Source organism: Danio aesculapii, chromosome 21 (assembly GCF_903798145.1).
Source record: "Danio aesculapii chromosome 21, fDanAes4.1, whole genome shotgun sequence".
NCBI classification, from domain to species: Eukaryota; Metazoa; Chordata; class Actinopteri; order Cypriniformes; family Danionidae; genus Danio; species Danio aesculapii.
In genome coordinates this window covers 43653043-43668042 of record NC_079455.1, presented here as the reverse complement: position 1 = coordinate 43668042, position 15000 = coordinate 43653043, and the positions used below count along the sequence as shown (strand labels likewise).

Sequence of the window (15000 nt, the reverse complement as noted above, 5' to 3'; positions counted from 1 at the left end):
ATCACAAATTGAAGTTTAATTAACCTGCATCAACAGAGGCATCTTGTTTTGTTTTTATTTTGAACCACGGCCTTATTGTGTTGCCATGTCCAGCCAATTTATATTTATTAAACATGTTAAACAAGCAATCTATGATACAGACATTGTAGTTGGCTGTAGATGACTGTCACGGATTGGTCAGGCTCTCACGATCCCCACTCACGAAGATCACCATCACCTGACTTCTAATGAGCACACAGCTGCATCACATTCACGAGCACCAGATAAAAGCACAGCACTCCAGTCGCTCATTGTCCGGGCTCGTCTCGACGAAAGCGGACAATGAGCGACCACTCAGCGTAGTCATCCTCAGCTAAAACAAACGATTTACTTACCTGTTCTCTTTGTATTCCTCCTAGTCTTCCTGGTCCTCCCGAATCGTCCTGTCTTCCAGTCCTTCCAAGTCTGTGTCATCCTCTGTCAGCTGTATCTGGTGTGTGCTGTCCATCCTCGTGTATTCCTGTTACCCAGCCACGGAGGAAAAGACCCCAACATCATTCCTGATCCTCCTGGCTATCCTTCATGTGCTCCTTGTTGTCATTTAATAAACACCCTAACGTTTCCTTACCTCTGTCTCCTGTCCGCTTCATAACAGAAGCCCGGACCAATAACGACGACAACATGAGCACCCCCGATCACTTTCAAGAGCTGGTGGACCAGTTGAAGCGGATTCTACAGCCACCAGCTCCACTTTCCAACGCACCACCAGCACCGAGCACTTCCGCCTCCACAGTTTCTTCTTCGGCCCTTCCTTCCAGTCCCATGGCCCGACCAGCGCCCTACTCAGGCGGAGCGGGGGAGTGCAATGGTTTTTCTGTTACAATGTTCCCTCATATTCGAAATGCAACCTTCTCTATATCCCACAGATAAGTCAAAGATCGCCTACATCGTATCACTACTCTCTGGACCTGCACTTAAATGGGCTGAGACGATCTGGAACCAAGCCGGGCCGGTCATGAATTCCATCACTACCTTCACGGAGTATTTCAAAGAGGTGTTTGGACGTTCTGATGGGGAAGTAGCCGCTGGAGAGCAGCTGTATCATCTAAAGCAAGGTACTCTATCTACACAGGAATATGCTCTCCGGTTTCGCACTCTAGCAGCTGCAAGTGGATGGAATGAGAGATCGTTGTTGACCACGTACCGGCTCGGCTTGGAACCCACTCTCCGAATCCAGCTGGCCACATTAGATGATACTATGGGTCTGGAGAGATTCATCCAACATTCTCTCCGATGTTCCGATCGTCTCCGTTCCTATCAACAGGACACCATCACCCCCTCGTCTGCACTCCTCCAATCGCCTGAGTCAACAGCCTCTCCAGAACCAGAACCCATGATAATAGAGTCTGGAAGACTGACATCAGCGGAACGACAGAGGAGGCTGACCCGGGGTCTGTGTCTATACTGCGGTGTCAGTGGACACACCCGTATGGAGTGTCCCCTTCGTCCCATTCGGACTTCAGTGAGTGTATTCAGTACGAATATTGAACAATGTAAACCACTTACTACCACCGTACAAATAACTACTGCCTCTATTTCTCTCCTTGTCACAGCCCTCATCGACTCCGGGTCAGCAGGGAACTTCATCTCCCAATCCCTCTGTCGTCAACTCCACCTACGTACTGAGGCGTCCTCGCATATATACCAGATACAACCGATAACCCAGTGCACTCGATCTTCGACCCGTATCCATCGACAATGCGAAGACATCCTTCTTCAAGTGGGGTTGTTACATCAAGAGAGGATTCAATTTCTGGTTCTGGAGGGTGCAAATATGGACATCATTCTAGGGCGCCCGTGGCTGGTGAAGCACGATCCCATCATCTCTTGGGGCACAGGAGAGATAAAGAAATGGGGATCTGGATGTACACCTGCCTGTTTTCCAAATCTCCCTCTTCAAGGTCGGAACCCCCATTTCTTTGTTTACAACATCGGTCGAGAGTCCTCCTGAGAAGCAGTCTATCCACATTCCTAAGGAGTACAGCTCCTTTCATGATGTCTTCTGCCCCAAGAGAGCTTCCCAGCTACCGCCGCATCGGCCATGGGACTGCGCGATCGACCTAGTTCCAGATGCCCAGTTGCCAAGAGGTAGGATCTACCCGCTCTCGCTTCCAGAGAATCAGGCAATGGAAGATTACATAAGGGAGGCTCTGAGTCAGGGGTACATACGTCACTCAAAATCACCAGCCGCCTCAAGCTTCTTCTTTGTGGCCAAGAAGGACGGAGGGCTGCGTCCATGCATCGACTACAGGGTCCTAAATAACGGTACAGTAAAATACCGATATCCCCTTCCTCTGGTACCAGCCGCTTTGGAACAGCTCCGAGAAGCTAAAGTCTTCACTACATTGGACCTCCGCAGCGCGTAGAATCTGATAAGAATACGTGAGGGGGACCAATGGAAGACAGCATTCGTGACCCCTACTGGCCACTATGAATATGAGGTCATGCCTTACGGTCTGGTCAACGCCCCCTCCGTATTCCAAAACTTCATTCATGAAGTCCTCCGGGAGTTTCTTCACCACTTTGTAATAGTGTACATAGATGACATCCTCATTTACTCCCGGAGTGAGGCCGAACATCGCCAACACGTTGCGGAGGTCCTACACACATTGAGAGAACATCACCTCTACCTCAAAGCGGAGAAATGCTCATTCCACCAGAAGTCGATTCATTTCTTGGGATACATCATTGACCAAACCGGTATACGTATGGATGGGAAGAAAATTGAGGCTGTTCTATCCTGGTCAGAACCCACTTCCATTAAGGAGCTCCAGAGGTTTCTTGGGTTTGCTAACTTTTATAGACGGTTTATCAAGGACTACAGCAGGATTACATCACCTCTCACTAATCTCCTCAAGGGTAAACCCAAAGGACTGGAGTGGACCAAAGAAGCAGCCGCAGCCTTCCGCCTTCTTAAGAAGGAGTTCACAAGGGCCCCACTCCTGACTCATCCTGACCCAAATCTTCCTTTCGTGGTGGAAGTGGACGCATCCACCACCGGCGTCGGGGCAGTATTATCCCAACATCATGATACACCGCCCCGACTGCATCCCTGTGCCTATTTCTCTCGGAAGTTGAGCCCGGCGGAGCAGAATTACAGCATAGGAGACAGGGAGCTTCTAGCAATCAAGCTAGCCTTGGAGGAGTGGCGTCACTGGTTGGAGGGAGCCAAACATCCGTTCCAGGTGATCACAGATCACAAAAACCTCCAATATATCAAAGAGGCCAAGAGACTATGTCCACGTCAAGCCAGATGGTCACTTTTCTTCTCACGTTTTGATTTCTCCATTTCCTATCGTCCAGGACCCAAGAATCTAAGAGCAGACGCTCTCTCTCGTTTACACGAGCATCACGATCATGAAGAACTCCCAACGAAGATTCTTCCCGAACACATCTCCATTTGTCCGATCACCTGGAACGCTCCTCCAGTCGTTGCCACCCCGGAAGCCCCTGCTCCGCCGGGATGCCCTCCTCATCGGCAGTTCATACCACCTGAACACCGGGTAGATCTGATCCACTCCTTACATACCTCGCTAGGCACTGGACATCCAGGGATCAACAATACTCTCCTCGCTAGTATCCCAACGATTCTGGTGGCCAAACATGGCAAGGGATGTGAGGCAATATGTTCAGGGCTGTAAGGACTGTGCCCAATCCAAGAGCCCACGTCATCTACCCGCTGGAAAGCTCCATCCCTTGCCGATTCCGAACCGTCCCTGGTCACACCTAGGAGTGGACTTTATCACTGACCTCCCTTCGTCAGAAGGTAATACCTGTATTCTAGTCATCGTAGATAGATTCTCAAAGTTTGTCAAACTAATCCCTCTGAAAGGTCTTCCCACAGCCTTTGAAACAGCCGACAATATCTTTAATCAAGTCTTCAGGTCATTTGGTATTCCAGAAGATATTGTGTCGGACAGAGGTCCACAGTTCATCTCACGTCTATGGAAAGCCTTCTTCAAGCTCCTAGGTGTGGCCGTCAGCCTCTCTTCTGGATATCATCCCCAAACCAACGGGCAGACAGAGAGGAAGATTCAGGAGGTGGGACGGTTCCTGAGGACCTTCTGCAGTGGTCACCAGAGCTCCTGGAGCCAGTATTTGGGCTGGGCAGAATATGCCCAAAATTCACTGCGGCAACCCTCCACCGGACTCACGCCATTCCAGTGCGTCCTGGGCTTCCAACCACCGCTCTTTCCCTGGGATGGCGAACCATCTGATGTCCCCGCAGTGGATCACTGGTTCCGGGGAGAGCGAGAGAGTCTGGGACGAGGCTCATCAACATCTGCAGAGGGCAGTCCGTCGAAGCAAGGTAACCGCCGATAGAAGAAGGTCTGAAGAACCCAGATACACACCCGGACAAAGGTGTGGCTATCCACCCGGGACATACGCATGCGACTGCCCTCTCGCAAGTTAAGTCCCCGATTTGTTGGTCCCTTCACCATCGTGGAACAGGTTAACCCCGTCACCTACAAACTACAATTACCCTCTCACTACCGTATTCACCCTACATTCCACGTATCACTCCTGAAACCCTATCACGATCCTGTTCTTCCCTCCACAGAGCCTGACCACGAAGAGGAACCCCCTCCTCCACTGCTCCTAGAAGAAGGAGCCGTCTACGCAGTGAAGGAGATCTTGCGTTCCCGCCGTCGTGGTGGCCAGTTGGAGTACCTGGTGGACTGGGAAGGGTACGGCCCCGAAGAAAGGACATGGGTTCCCAGAGCTGATATTCTCGATCCTAGTCTCATGGTGGAGTTTCATGAGAGCCACCCTGAGTTCCCAGCGCCTAGAGGCAGAGGGAGACCACCACGGCGTCGGAGGTGTCGGCCCTCAGGAGCGGGCCCTGGGGAGGGGGGTACTGTCACGGATTGGTCAGGCTCTCACGATCCCCACTCACGAAGATCACCATCACCTGACTTCTAATGAGCACACAGCTGCATCACATTCACGAGCACCAGATAAAAGCACAGCACTCCAGTCGCTCATTGTCCGGGCTCGTCTCGACGAAAGCGGACAACTGAGCGACCACTCAGCGTAGTCATCCTCAGCTAAAACAAACGATTTACTTACCTGTTCTCTTTGTATTCCTCCTAGTCTTCCTGGTCCTCCCGAATCGTCCTGTCTTCCAGTCCTTCCAAGTCTGTGTCATCCTCTGTCAGCTGTATCTGGTGTGTGCTGTCCATCCTCGTGTATTCCTGTTACCCAGCCACGGAGGAAAAGACCCCAACATCATTCCTGATCCTCCTGGCTATCCTTCATGTGCTCCTTGTTGTCATTTAATAAACACCCTAACGTTTCCTTACCTCTGTCTCCTGTCCGCTTCATAACAATGACGATATTTTGATATTCACAAGATTAGCATTTGGATTTAAGTATGAGTTTGAGTATGAGTATGTGTATGAGTATGAGTATGAATAAGTAGTTCTTATGTGATTTTTGTTACGTTTTGGCAAGATCTGGCAACATGCTAGGGATTTTATAATAGATGAGAGACATGTTTAAATTAGTAATAAATAACTAGCTGCTACGTTTGGTACACACTTTGCATTGAGTTTGTTTGTTGTAAATTTCTTTGTCGTTACTTGCTATTTACGAGGCTTAAATCAAACGTTGAATGTCTAAAACAGGCACTTAAATGTGAATGGACTGAATTATTGAATTTAGCTGCAGAAATTATTAAAACAGCAAAATATCAAAGTTCACAAATAATCATATATAGCTTTGGCTACTTTTGTCCATATAATAATAAAGTGATCACTAATTGAAGTCTGTCGAGTCAAACCTGCATCAAATGTGTTTTGTTTCTATTATTTTGTTACCATGTCCGCCATTTTAATTTATATTTATTAAGCGCCTTTGAGCTTATTAAGCGATCCATGTAATACAGACAATATAGTAGTCATCTGTAGATTGCGATATTTGATATTCACAAGATAAAGCATTTGGATTTAACTATATACAGGCTTGTTCTTATGTGATTTTGTTGTGTTTTGGCAAGATCTGGCAACACGCTAGCGATTTATAACAGATAAGAGACACGTTTAAATCAAACAACTAGCTGCTAAGTTCGTTTCTACACTCTGCCTAGCCTATAGTGCTTTTTACATTTGTATATCATAACTTGCAAATTTCGAGAGTCAATTAAAACGTTGAATGTCTAAAACAGGCACTAAAATGTGAATCGACTGAATTGAAAACTGAATTTAGCTGCAGAAATGATTAAAACAGCAAAATAGCAAAGTTCTTTTAACGTTTAGTATCTGCTACTTTTGTGCAAAGTAATAATAAAGCATAAACAAATTGAAGTTTGTCGAGTTTAACGAACCTGCGTGAACAGAGGTGTTTTGTTTTTATTTTGAACCGTGGCATTTTTGTGTTGCCATGTCCTGTATTTTAATTTATATCTATTAAAAGTCTTTGGGCTTCTTAAGCAATCCATGTGTTAGTGACAATAAAGTAGACAGCTGTAGATCACGGTGTTTTGATATTCACAAGATAAAGCATTTGGATTTAAGCATTTATGGGCTAATTGTAATGTGATTTTTGTTATGTTTTAGCAAGATCTGGCAACACGCTAGCTATTTATGACAGATACAGTAAGAGTCACGTTTAAATTAATAAATAACTAGCTGCTAAGTTTAGTTCTACACACTATGCATATAGTTTTTGTTGTTGTAAAGTTCTTTGTCATAATTTACAATTTTCGAGGGTTAATTCAAATGCTGAATCTCTAAAACAGGCTCTAAACTGTGATCGACAGAATTTAAAACTGAATTTAGCTGCAGAAATGATTAAAACAGCAAAATAGAAAAGTTCTGTTTTTTAATCACATTTAGTATTGGCTACTTTTGTCCAAAGTAATAATAAAGCGATCACAAATTGAAGTCTGTCGAGTCAAACCTGCATCAACAGGTATGTGTTTTGTTTTTATTATGTTGTTACCATGTCCGCCATTTTAATTTATATTTATTAAACGTTTTTGAGCTTATTAACCGATCTATGTGATACAGACAATATAGTAGTCATCTGTGGATTGCGAAATTTGATATTCACAAGATAAAGCATTTGGATTTAACTATATACAGGCTTGTTCTAATGTGATTTTGTTGTGTTTTGGCAAGATCTGGCAACACGCTAGCGATTTATAACAGATAAGAGACACATTTAAATCAGTAATAAACAACTAGCTGCTAAGATCGTTTCTACACTCTGCCTAGCCTATAGTCCTTTTTACATTTGTATATCATTACTTGCAAATTTCGAGGGTCAATTAAAACGTTGAATGCCTAAAACAGGCACTAAAATGTGAATCGACTGAATTGAAAGCTGAATTTAGCTGCAGAGATTGGGGGATTTATCCTTCCCTAAGCTCTAGCACGCACATGGTTTTGTATAGCAACTTGAATTAGACAGAACAACAAATTCACCATTTGTTCCTTTTTTTGTGTTTGTTTGGGTTGTTTTAAAAGCTGAACTTGAAGTAGAAATAAGGAAATACGAGTAGGTAAGATTCACGGGGAATCCTTCTGTGCCCACACACTTCTTATTAAATCTAAATTGGCTGCAGCTTTAAGTGCTTACACATAAATAACCGGTCAAAATGAATTTCATATGACTCAGTAAACCTAATATATATTATGTTACCTGTTTATAGAGTATAATGCAATAGCTTTGTGATGCTATTTTGACTACTTGACATTTTTAACTGGTGCATGACCTTTGACCCAAATTATTTTTACATCAATGGCCTTTTGTTTGCTTATTTGAACATTTTAGACATTAGAATTTATTGTCATTGTAATATCATACAACAAAATTACCCAGCAGACACAAAATTCAATGTCTAGCCAGTGTCTAAGGACAATGTTATTTTGACGTCCAATAATGACCTCAAATGACGTTGATATTTGGTTGATTATAGGTTATGTTAGAAAGTGACCAAAATCCAACATCGAGCCAGCATCTTAAACCAACATCATTTTGACGTCAAATACTGACATTTATTCGTCAGGTATGGCAACCAAAATTCAACATCTGATAGACGTCATAGTGGTAACATCCACACAACGTCAAGCTGTAACATCATTAGACGTTGATATTTGGTTGATTTTAGGTTGGACATTGACATCGGCCTGATGTTTGGTTCTGACGTCAAACCGATTTTCATTTCCAAACAAAATGCAACGTCCCACAATGTTGGGGTACAATGTAAATCTGATGTCTGATGCCTGCTGGGTAGTTTGATAGCTCTTAGACACCAACACCAATAAGAAATATAGAAAAATTAAACAAAAATATCAACAATCAACACAAGTTGAACACAAGATTTAACTGTATAGTTAAATAGCAGCATACTCATAGTGCATTAACATGTTGAGTGCATAGGGCATGAGTTGTTCTCACCTTCAGTTCCTTAGCAAGATGTGAGTTTGTGTCTGTAAGGGAAAAATACAGGCTACTGCTCTTGGAAAGAAACTATTCCTCAGTCTATTAGTTCGTGCCTAATTGCCCTGTATCTTTTCCCGATGGAAGGGCCACAGACTGTATCCCGGATGGGTTGGATTCTTGCTGATGTTGCTGGCTTTCTTGTGTAGACGGCTGGTGTTGAGATTTCAATTCAATTTAATTCAGTTCATCTTTATTTATATAGTGCTATTAAAATGTAGATTGTGTCAAAGTAGATTAACATAAAGTTCTAGTAGATTGAAACAGTGTCGGTCCAGTTTTCAGAGTTGAAGTTCAGTTCAGTTCAGTGTCGCACAGACTTGCCTGGTTTGGGACTTGTCTAGCTGTGCATTGATGGATTTGCTCTTCAGTGTTTGGACTTTCAGCAGTGAAAATTAAACCACACTGAACTGAACTAAACTGAACTTCAACTCTGAAAACTGGACTGAAACAGTTTCAATCTATAATCTTCTATGTGAAGCGGCTTTGGCACAATCTACATTGTAAAAGCACTGTACAAATAAACATCAATTGAATTGAATTATTTTGTTCAACAAATTTTTAAACAATATTTAATTAAAACTAATTTCTAATAACTAATTTCTCGTCTTTGATGACAGTACATAATATTTTATTAGTTATGTTGAAGATACTAGTATTCAGCTTAACGTGACATTTAAAAGTTTACCTATAGATTATTTAGGCAAATTACATTAAGTAGGCAAGCATTTTTTTATTCTAGACAAACTAAAAGAAATAAGACTTTCTCAAAAAAAAAAATAAGAAGAAAAATGTGCTTGCTCTGTTAAACACTGACTTGGGATTAATAATTTCAATTTCACAGGAGGACATTTTGTGAATAATAAATGTATATCCAAGATTTTTCATTCATTGCATTTAATGCTTCTGTTTTTCTAGTGGAAAATTTCGTTATACAATACCCATAATGACAATGTGAAAAAAGATTTCTTGAACATTCAGTTTCCACTGATCATTCTTGAGATGTTTCAGCAGCTTCATTGGAGTTCACTTGTGGTCAATTCTGTTAATTGGACATGATTTGAAAAGGCATAAACCTGTCTATATAAGGTCCCATGGTTGACAGTGCATGTCAAAGCACAAACCAAGCATGAAGACAAAAGAACTGTCTGTAGACCTCAGAGACAGGATTGTCTGGAGGCACAAGGCTGGGGAAGGTTACAGAAACATTTCTGCTGCTCTGAAAGTTCCAATGAGCACAGTGGCCTCCATCATCCGTAAGTGGAAGATGTTTAACCACCAGGACTCTTCCTAGAGCTGGCCGGCCATCTAAGCTGCGTGATCAGGGGAGAAGGGCCTTAGTCAGGGAGGTGATCAATAACCACTCCCCGCCTGGAATTTGCCAAAAGAAGGGTCTCTCAGACCATCAGAAACTAAACTCTCTGCTCTGATGAGACTAAAATTAAACTCTTTGGAGTGAATTCCAGGCGTTACGTTTGGAGAAAAGCAGGCAGCGCTCATCACCAGGCTAATAGCATCCCTACAGGGAAGCATGGTGGTGGCAGCATCATGCTGAGGAGATGTTTTTCAGCAGCAGGAACTGGAAGACTAGTCAGGATAGAGGGAAAGATGAATGCAGCAATGTACAGAGACATCCTGAATGAAAACCTGCTTCAGAGTGCTCTTGACCTCAGACTGGGGCGACGCTTCATCTTCCAGCAGGACAATGACCCAAAGCACACCGCCAAAATATCAATGGAGTGGCTTCACAACAACTACAGTGAATGTCCTTGAGTGGCCCACCCAGAGCACAGACCTAAATCCTATTGAACATTTCTGGAGAGATCTGAAAATGGCTGTACACCATCGCTTCCCATCCAACCTGATAGAGCTTGAGAGGTACTGTAAAGAGGAATGGGCAAAAATTCCCAAAGACAGGTGTGCCAAGCTTGTGGCATATTTAGAAAAGACTTGAGGCTGTAATCGTTGCCAAAGGTGCAACAACAAAGTATTGAGCAAAGGCTGTGGATACTGATGTAGATGTGATTTTTTAGCTTTTTTATTTTAAATAAATTTGCAACAATTTAAAAATCTCTTTTTTTTCACATTGTCATTATGGGGGATTGTGTGTAGAATGTTGAGGAAATAAATTTAATCCATTTTGGAATAAGGCTGTAACATGCGGTATGAATATTTTCCAGATGCACTGTATTCCCTATCTATTAATATAATCCCTTGCTTTTGCATTACTAAAGCTTTAAAAGTAGCCTCAAACATTTAGTCTGAGATCCACCAGTCAGGGCTTTACCGCTGTCATATAATAGTTAAATAAGCATCCATTTGTGCAAACCCTATAAATCAAAGCCATCCAGATGACGTTCAGGCATTTCTTTTTGGCTATCCCTTGCGGGAAACAAGCACTTCCCCTTTTCACTGCCAGTTAAAGCAGAGCGTACTTTCTCAGAAACGCAAGTTAATCCTGATAAGCTTAAAGTGAAAGTGAAACCAACAGTCTGAATGTGATAATATGAGAAACACATTTTCTGTGAAGCCTATATGCATGAGCTGACTGCATATTTCTGATAAAGCAACTACAGAATTCACTTTAAAAGATCTAATTAATAACAGTCTACATCAATAAACAAAATGAACGTGTAAAAACAGTGTGGTTGGTGTTTTACAGAAACTTGGAAGACTAAGGGAGAAGTAGTTTTTGCTCAATCAGCTTAAATCCTTCAGATAAAGCGGTAGTTACGGTAAGTCTGCAACTATATTTGCTGAAAACATGTCAGTCAAACTTGCTTCTTTTAGCATTTATTAGACAGCAAAATACTGTATATATCTAAACATTCATAAACATACATTAAAGGGCACATAGGTTACCTCTTTTTCCAGATTTAATACAAGTCTTTTGTGTCTCCAGAATGTGTCTGTAAAGTTTCAGCTCAAAACACCCATCAGATTATTTGTTAGATCTTTCTGAATCTGGGAAATTTGAGTGGCTTTGGCATTGTAGCTGTTTTGGTTGCCTGTGCCTTTAAAGCTGGTTCTCCCCGCCCACCGTTCCCAGGTGCGTTTCAGAGCAGTAGGCTTCACGTAGATAAAAAGCTCAGTGACAGACAAGAATGATGCAGATCTCCTTTAATAGAGTACGAACGTTATCAAAGGTTATCTGATATATTTGTTGTGGAATTAATTCAAGCCTTTCTGCAATGATGAGTCACTCACAATGTTGTTATAAAGTTTGCATGCGTGCACGCGCACACACACGTTTAGATTTGCACTGTTTTTGCATGGCAAATGTGACAGGATACACATTAATATCCACTGCTGTATGCATATCTGTTATGTTAATGTACAAAATAAACCTGATTTAACGTCCACAAATTGGCATTGAAGCGTCTTTTTTTATAACTGTACTGACACGCGGCTGTGTTGATAAATTACAACGATTTTACTGTGTTTATTACAAACATCCACTGTTTTAAAACGTTTTAAACTTGTGAAACTCATTCTTGATCCCATTTGATGATGATTGATGATCACAGAGAGCTGAACAGATCTTTTAATCCCAGTAGATTTGCGCACGTCCTGTCTTGTGCATATGATTATACACGCATTACTACAGAGACATGTTACTACGCAGCTGTCAATCAATTCGGTGGGCGTGGACACCGCACTTCTACGTCACGTTGTGGTTGGCTTCAAAATGAGAGGGATTTGGATCCTTTAACATCAGGAAATTAAAAAAAAGAGACTTATCATGTTTATATCACTCCAATACGACTCTGGACACACTATTCCTACACAGTTCTGTCCAAACAGCTTACAAAAGATGATTTTCATCATAGATGCCCTTTAACTTTAGGAGCAAAAATCCCTGTCTTGCATTATAAATAAACAAATGGTTCTAAATTAAATGAGTTTATGCTTAGAATAAGAAAAATACCTGGCAACATTATAAGAATTTTTATTTTGAGGCCCTCAACATAGTTTTACGGATATGTTAAGATCTTATCTTTTTAAGATGGTGTTTCTAGCAATTATATTGACTATTTTTGTACTTTTATTTTATTTAAATAATTAAATTGGATGTTTTTGTCTGTATTGATGTACAACTGAAGGCTGATTTATACTTCTGCGTCAAAAAATCTAACTACACGTCGCAACGACGCATAGCGGAAGCTCTGTGATTGTTCGGCTTGGTAGCGGTGACGAGTGTGGGTGGGGGTGTTTACAAGAGTCCCGTGAAGGAGCTCCAGATGGAAACTTTTGTTTTGGGTTTACCTTATGATTAAAGTTGTTGCACGCCCGCCGGTTCCCGCCTCAAAACGAGCGAGTTTGAGCCACGTGTACATTAAGGTAGCATTTAGAAAAAACAAAACACCAGCGAAGAAACTCGACACAGAGGAACATAAACACCTACTGCCAGCTAGAGTTTCAGAAGTGCTATTGCAGAGCAACAGAAACAGCATGCAGATATATAAACACACGGCTACTTGCATTGCATGCGCAGTGGGTCACACTGATCACTCGACGCAGAAGTATAAACCAGACTTTAGTATTATTATTAGTATTAATATTGATGATGATAAAATTAAAACTATGATTTATATTAATAATAATATTAATATTACTGAGAGGGTTTCTGCAGCTTTCACCAAGTTAAATTTAAGACTTTTAAAGACATTATTAAGACCATTATGAATGAAATTTTAGATTATACAGGGCTAAATGCTATGGATTTTTTTTTAATATCCCAGTTGAAAAAGATTTTCACTTGACCAATCAAAACAATGATTATAATTTAATACTACAATAATAATAATTTAATAATAAAAATATAGGTCAGGTCAGTATCCTCAGCAGTAAATAAATGGAGAACTTTTAAACAAATGTTTCAGTAAGGAAAGGAATTAAATGCTATTTTTAGGTAAAAGTTAAAAGTTATATTGAGATTGGGATAGTTGGTGATTGAACGTGTGTTAATGGCCATGTTGGGTAGCTAGACACGAACAAAGGGAAATTAAGACCTGTTGAAAAAGCAGACAACACGATATTTCAGTAGATTTAAAGGGCATCTATGGTGAAAAATCTACGTTTCAAGCTGTTTGGACAGACATATGTGCATGTATGGTGTATAGACCGTCATATTGGGCTGATATAAACACACCCAGTGCTTTTTTTTCAATTTAGCAACATAAAAACGGTGGACCAATTGGAGCTGTTTTCAGATCGACCGCACTAGGAGTTACGTAGGAGTGCAGTCCCCCCGCCCACCGAATTGATTGACAGCTGTGCATATTAACATGTCCGGTAGTCACGTGCATAATCATATCAACAAGACAGGACGAGCGCAAAGCAGCCGGGAATAAAAGGTGTGTTCAGTTCGCTAGGATCATCAATCATCATCAAACGTGATCAAGAGTGAGTTTCACAAGTTTAACATGTTTTAAAACAGAGCAGGTGTGTAATGAATTACAGCGATTCACTTCAGATTCACTTCATCAGCACAGCCGCGTGTCAGAACAATTATAAAGGAAGACGCTTCAATCCCGGTTTGTGGACATTAAATCAGATCTATTTTGTACATTAATATAACAGATATCCATACAGCAGTGGAGATTAACCTGTATCCTGTCACATATGCGTGCAAAAAGAGTGCAAAGCTAAACAAGCGCTCTGTCTGCCTGTCTGTGTGTGTGTGTGTGTGTGTGTGTGTGTGTGTGTGTGTGTGTGTCTACAGCTCGCTCTAACGCTACGTGAGATCTGCTTCCTTTAAGTCAGTCTGTTGTCTGACGCAGCCGAGGGAGGAGATTAAGGCACGCAGAAAGGCACGTAGAAACGGTGGGCGGGGCGGACTAGCCTTAAAGGAGCAGTACACCAAAACCGCCACCCAGTGAAAAAATGTATAAATAGGAATTTAATAAAAGGTGTAATAAATAATCTGATGGGTGTTTTGAGCTGAAACTTTACAGACACATTCTGGAGACGCAAAACACTTATATTAAATCTGAAAAAAGGGCTAACCTAGGTGCCCTTTAAGACTTTTTAAGGCCTAAAATTTAGCTTTTGGGATATAAGACATTTTAAGACCCCGCAGACACCCTGATTATTATTAATAATCAATATATTCGGACCCTAGATCAGGGATGGGCAAACTCGATCCTGGAGGGCCGGTGTCCCTGCATAGTTTTGCACCAACCCTAATCAAACACACCTGCTTGTAGCTTTCTAGTGATCTTGAAGACACTAATTAGGGTGTTCAGGTGTGTTTGATTAGTGTTGGAGAAAACTCTGCAGGGACACCGGCCCTCGAGGATCGAGTTTGCCCATGCCTGATGTAGATATTAGTTCTTGTTTATTTTAATACATTTTCAAATAATTAAAAATAAAGTAAATGTATTTTACTTTAGATATTTATACTGAAAAACAAACATTATTCAATAACGATACATATTTTTGGCAAAAACCTTAATTACAGGAGCAAAAATCCATCTCGTTTTATATAAACATTCATTCATTCATTCTTTTTGG

At 41.6% G+C, this 15000-nt stretch overlaps 1 protein-coding gene across 1 annotated transcript in view; it reads right to left on the bottom strand.

Annotated features, from left to right (window-relative positions):
* Window positions 1-14977: 14977 nt before the first annotated feature.
* Window positions 14978-15000, bottom strand: part of si:ch211-241b2.5 (uncharacterized) — a 33093-nt gene continuing 33070 nt past the window's right edge. Inside the window, exon 9 of the mRNA XM_056447092.1 lies at window positions 14978-15000. This exon is cut by the window's right edge and continues 2540 nt beyond it. The gene's annotated coding sequence lies outside the window, so the exon portion shown is untranslated.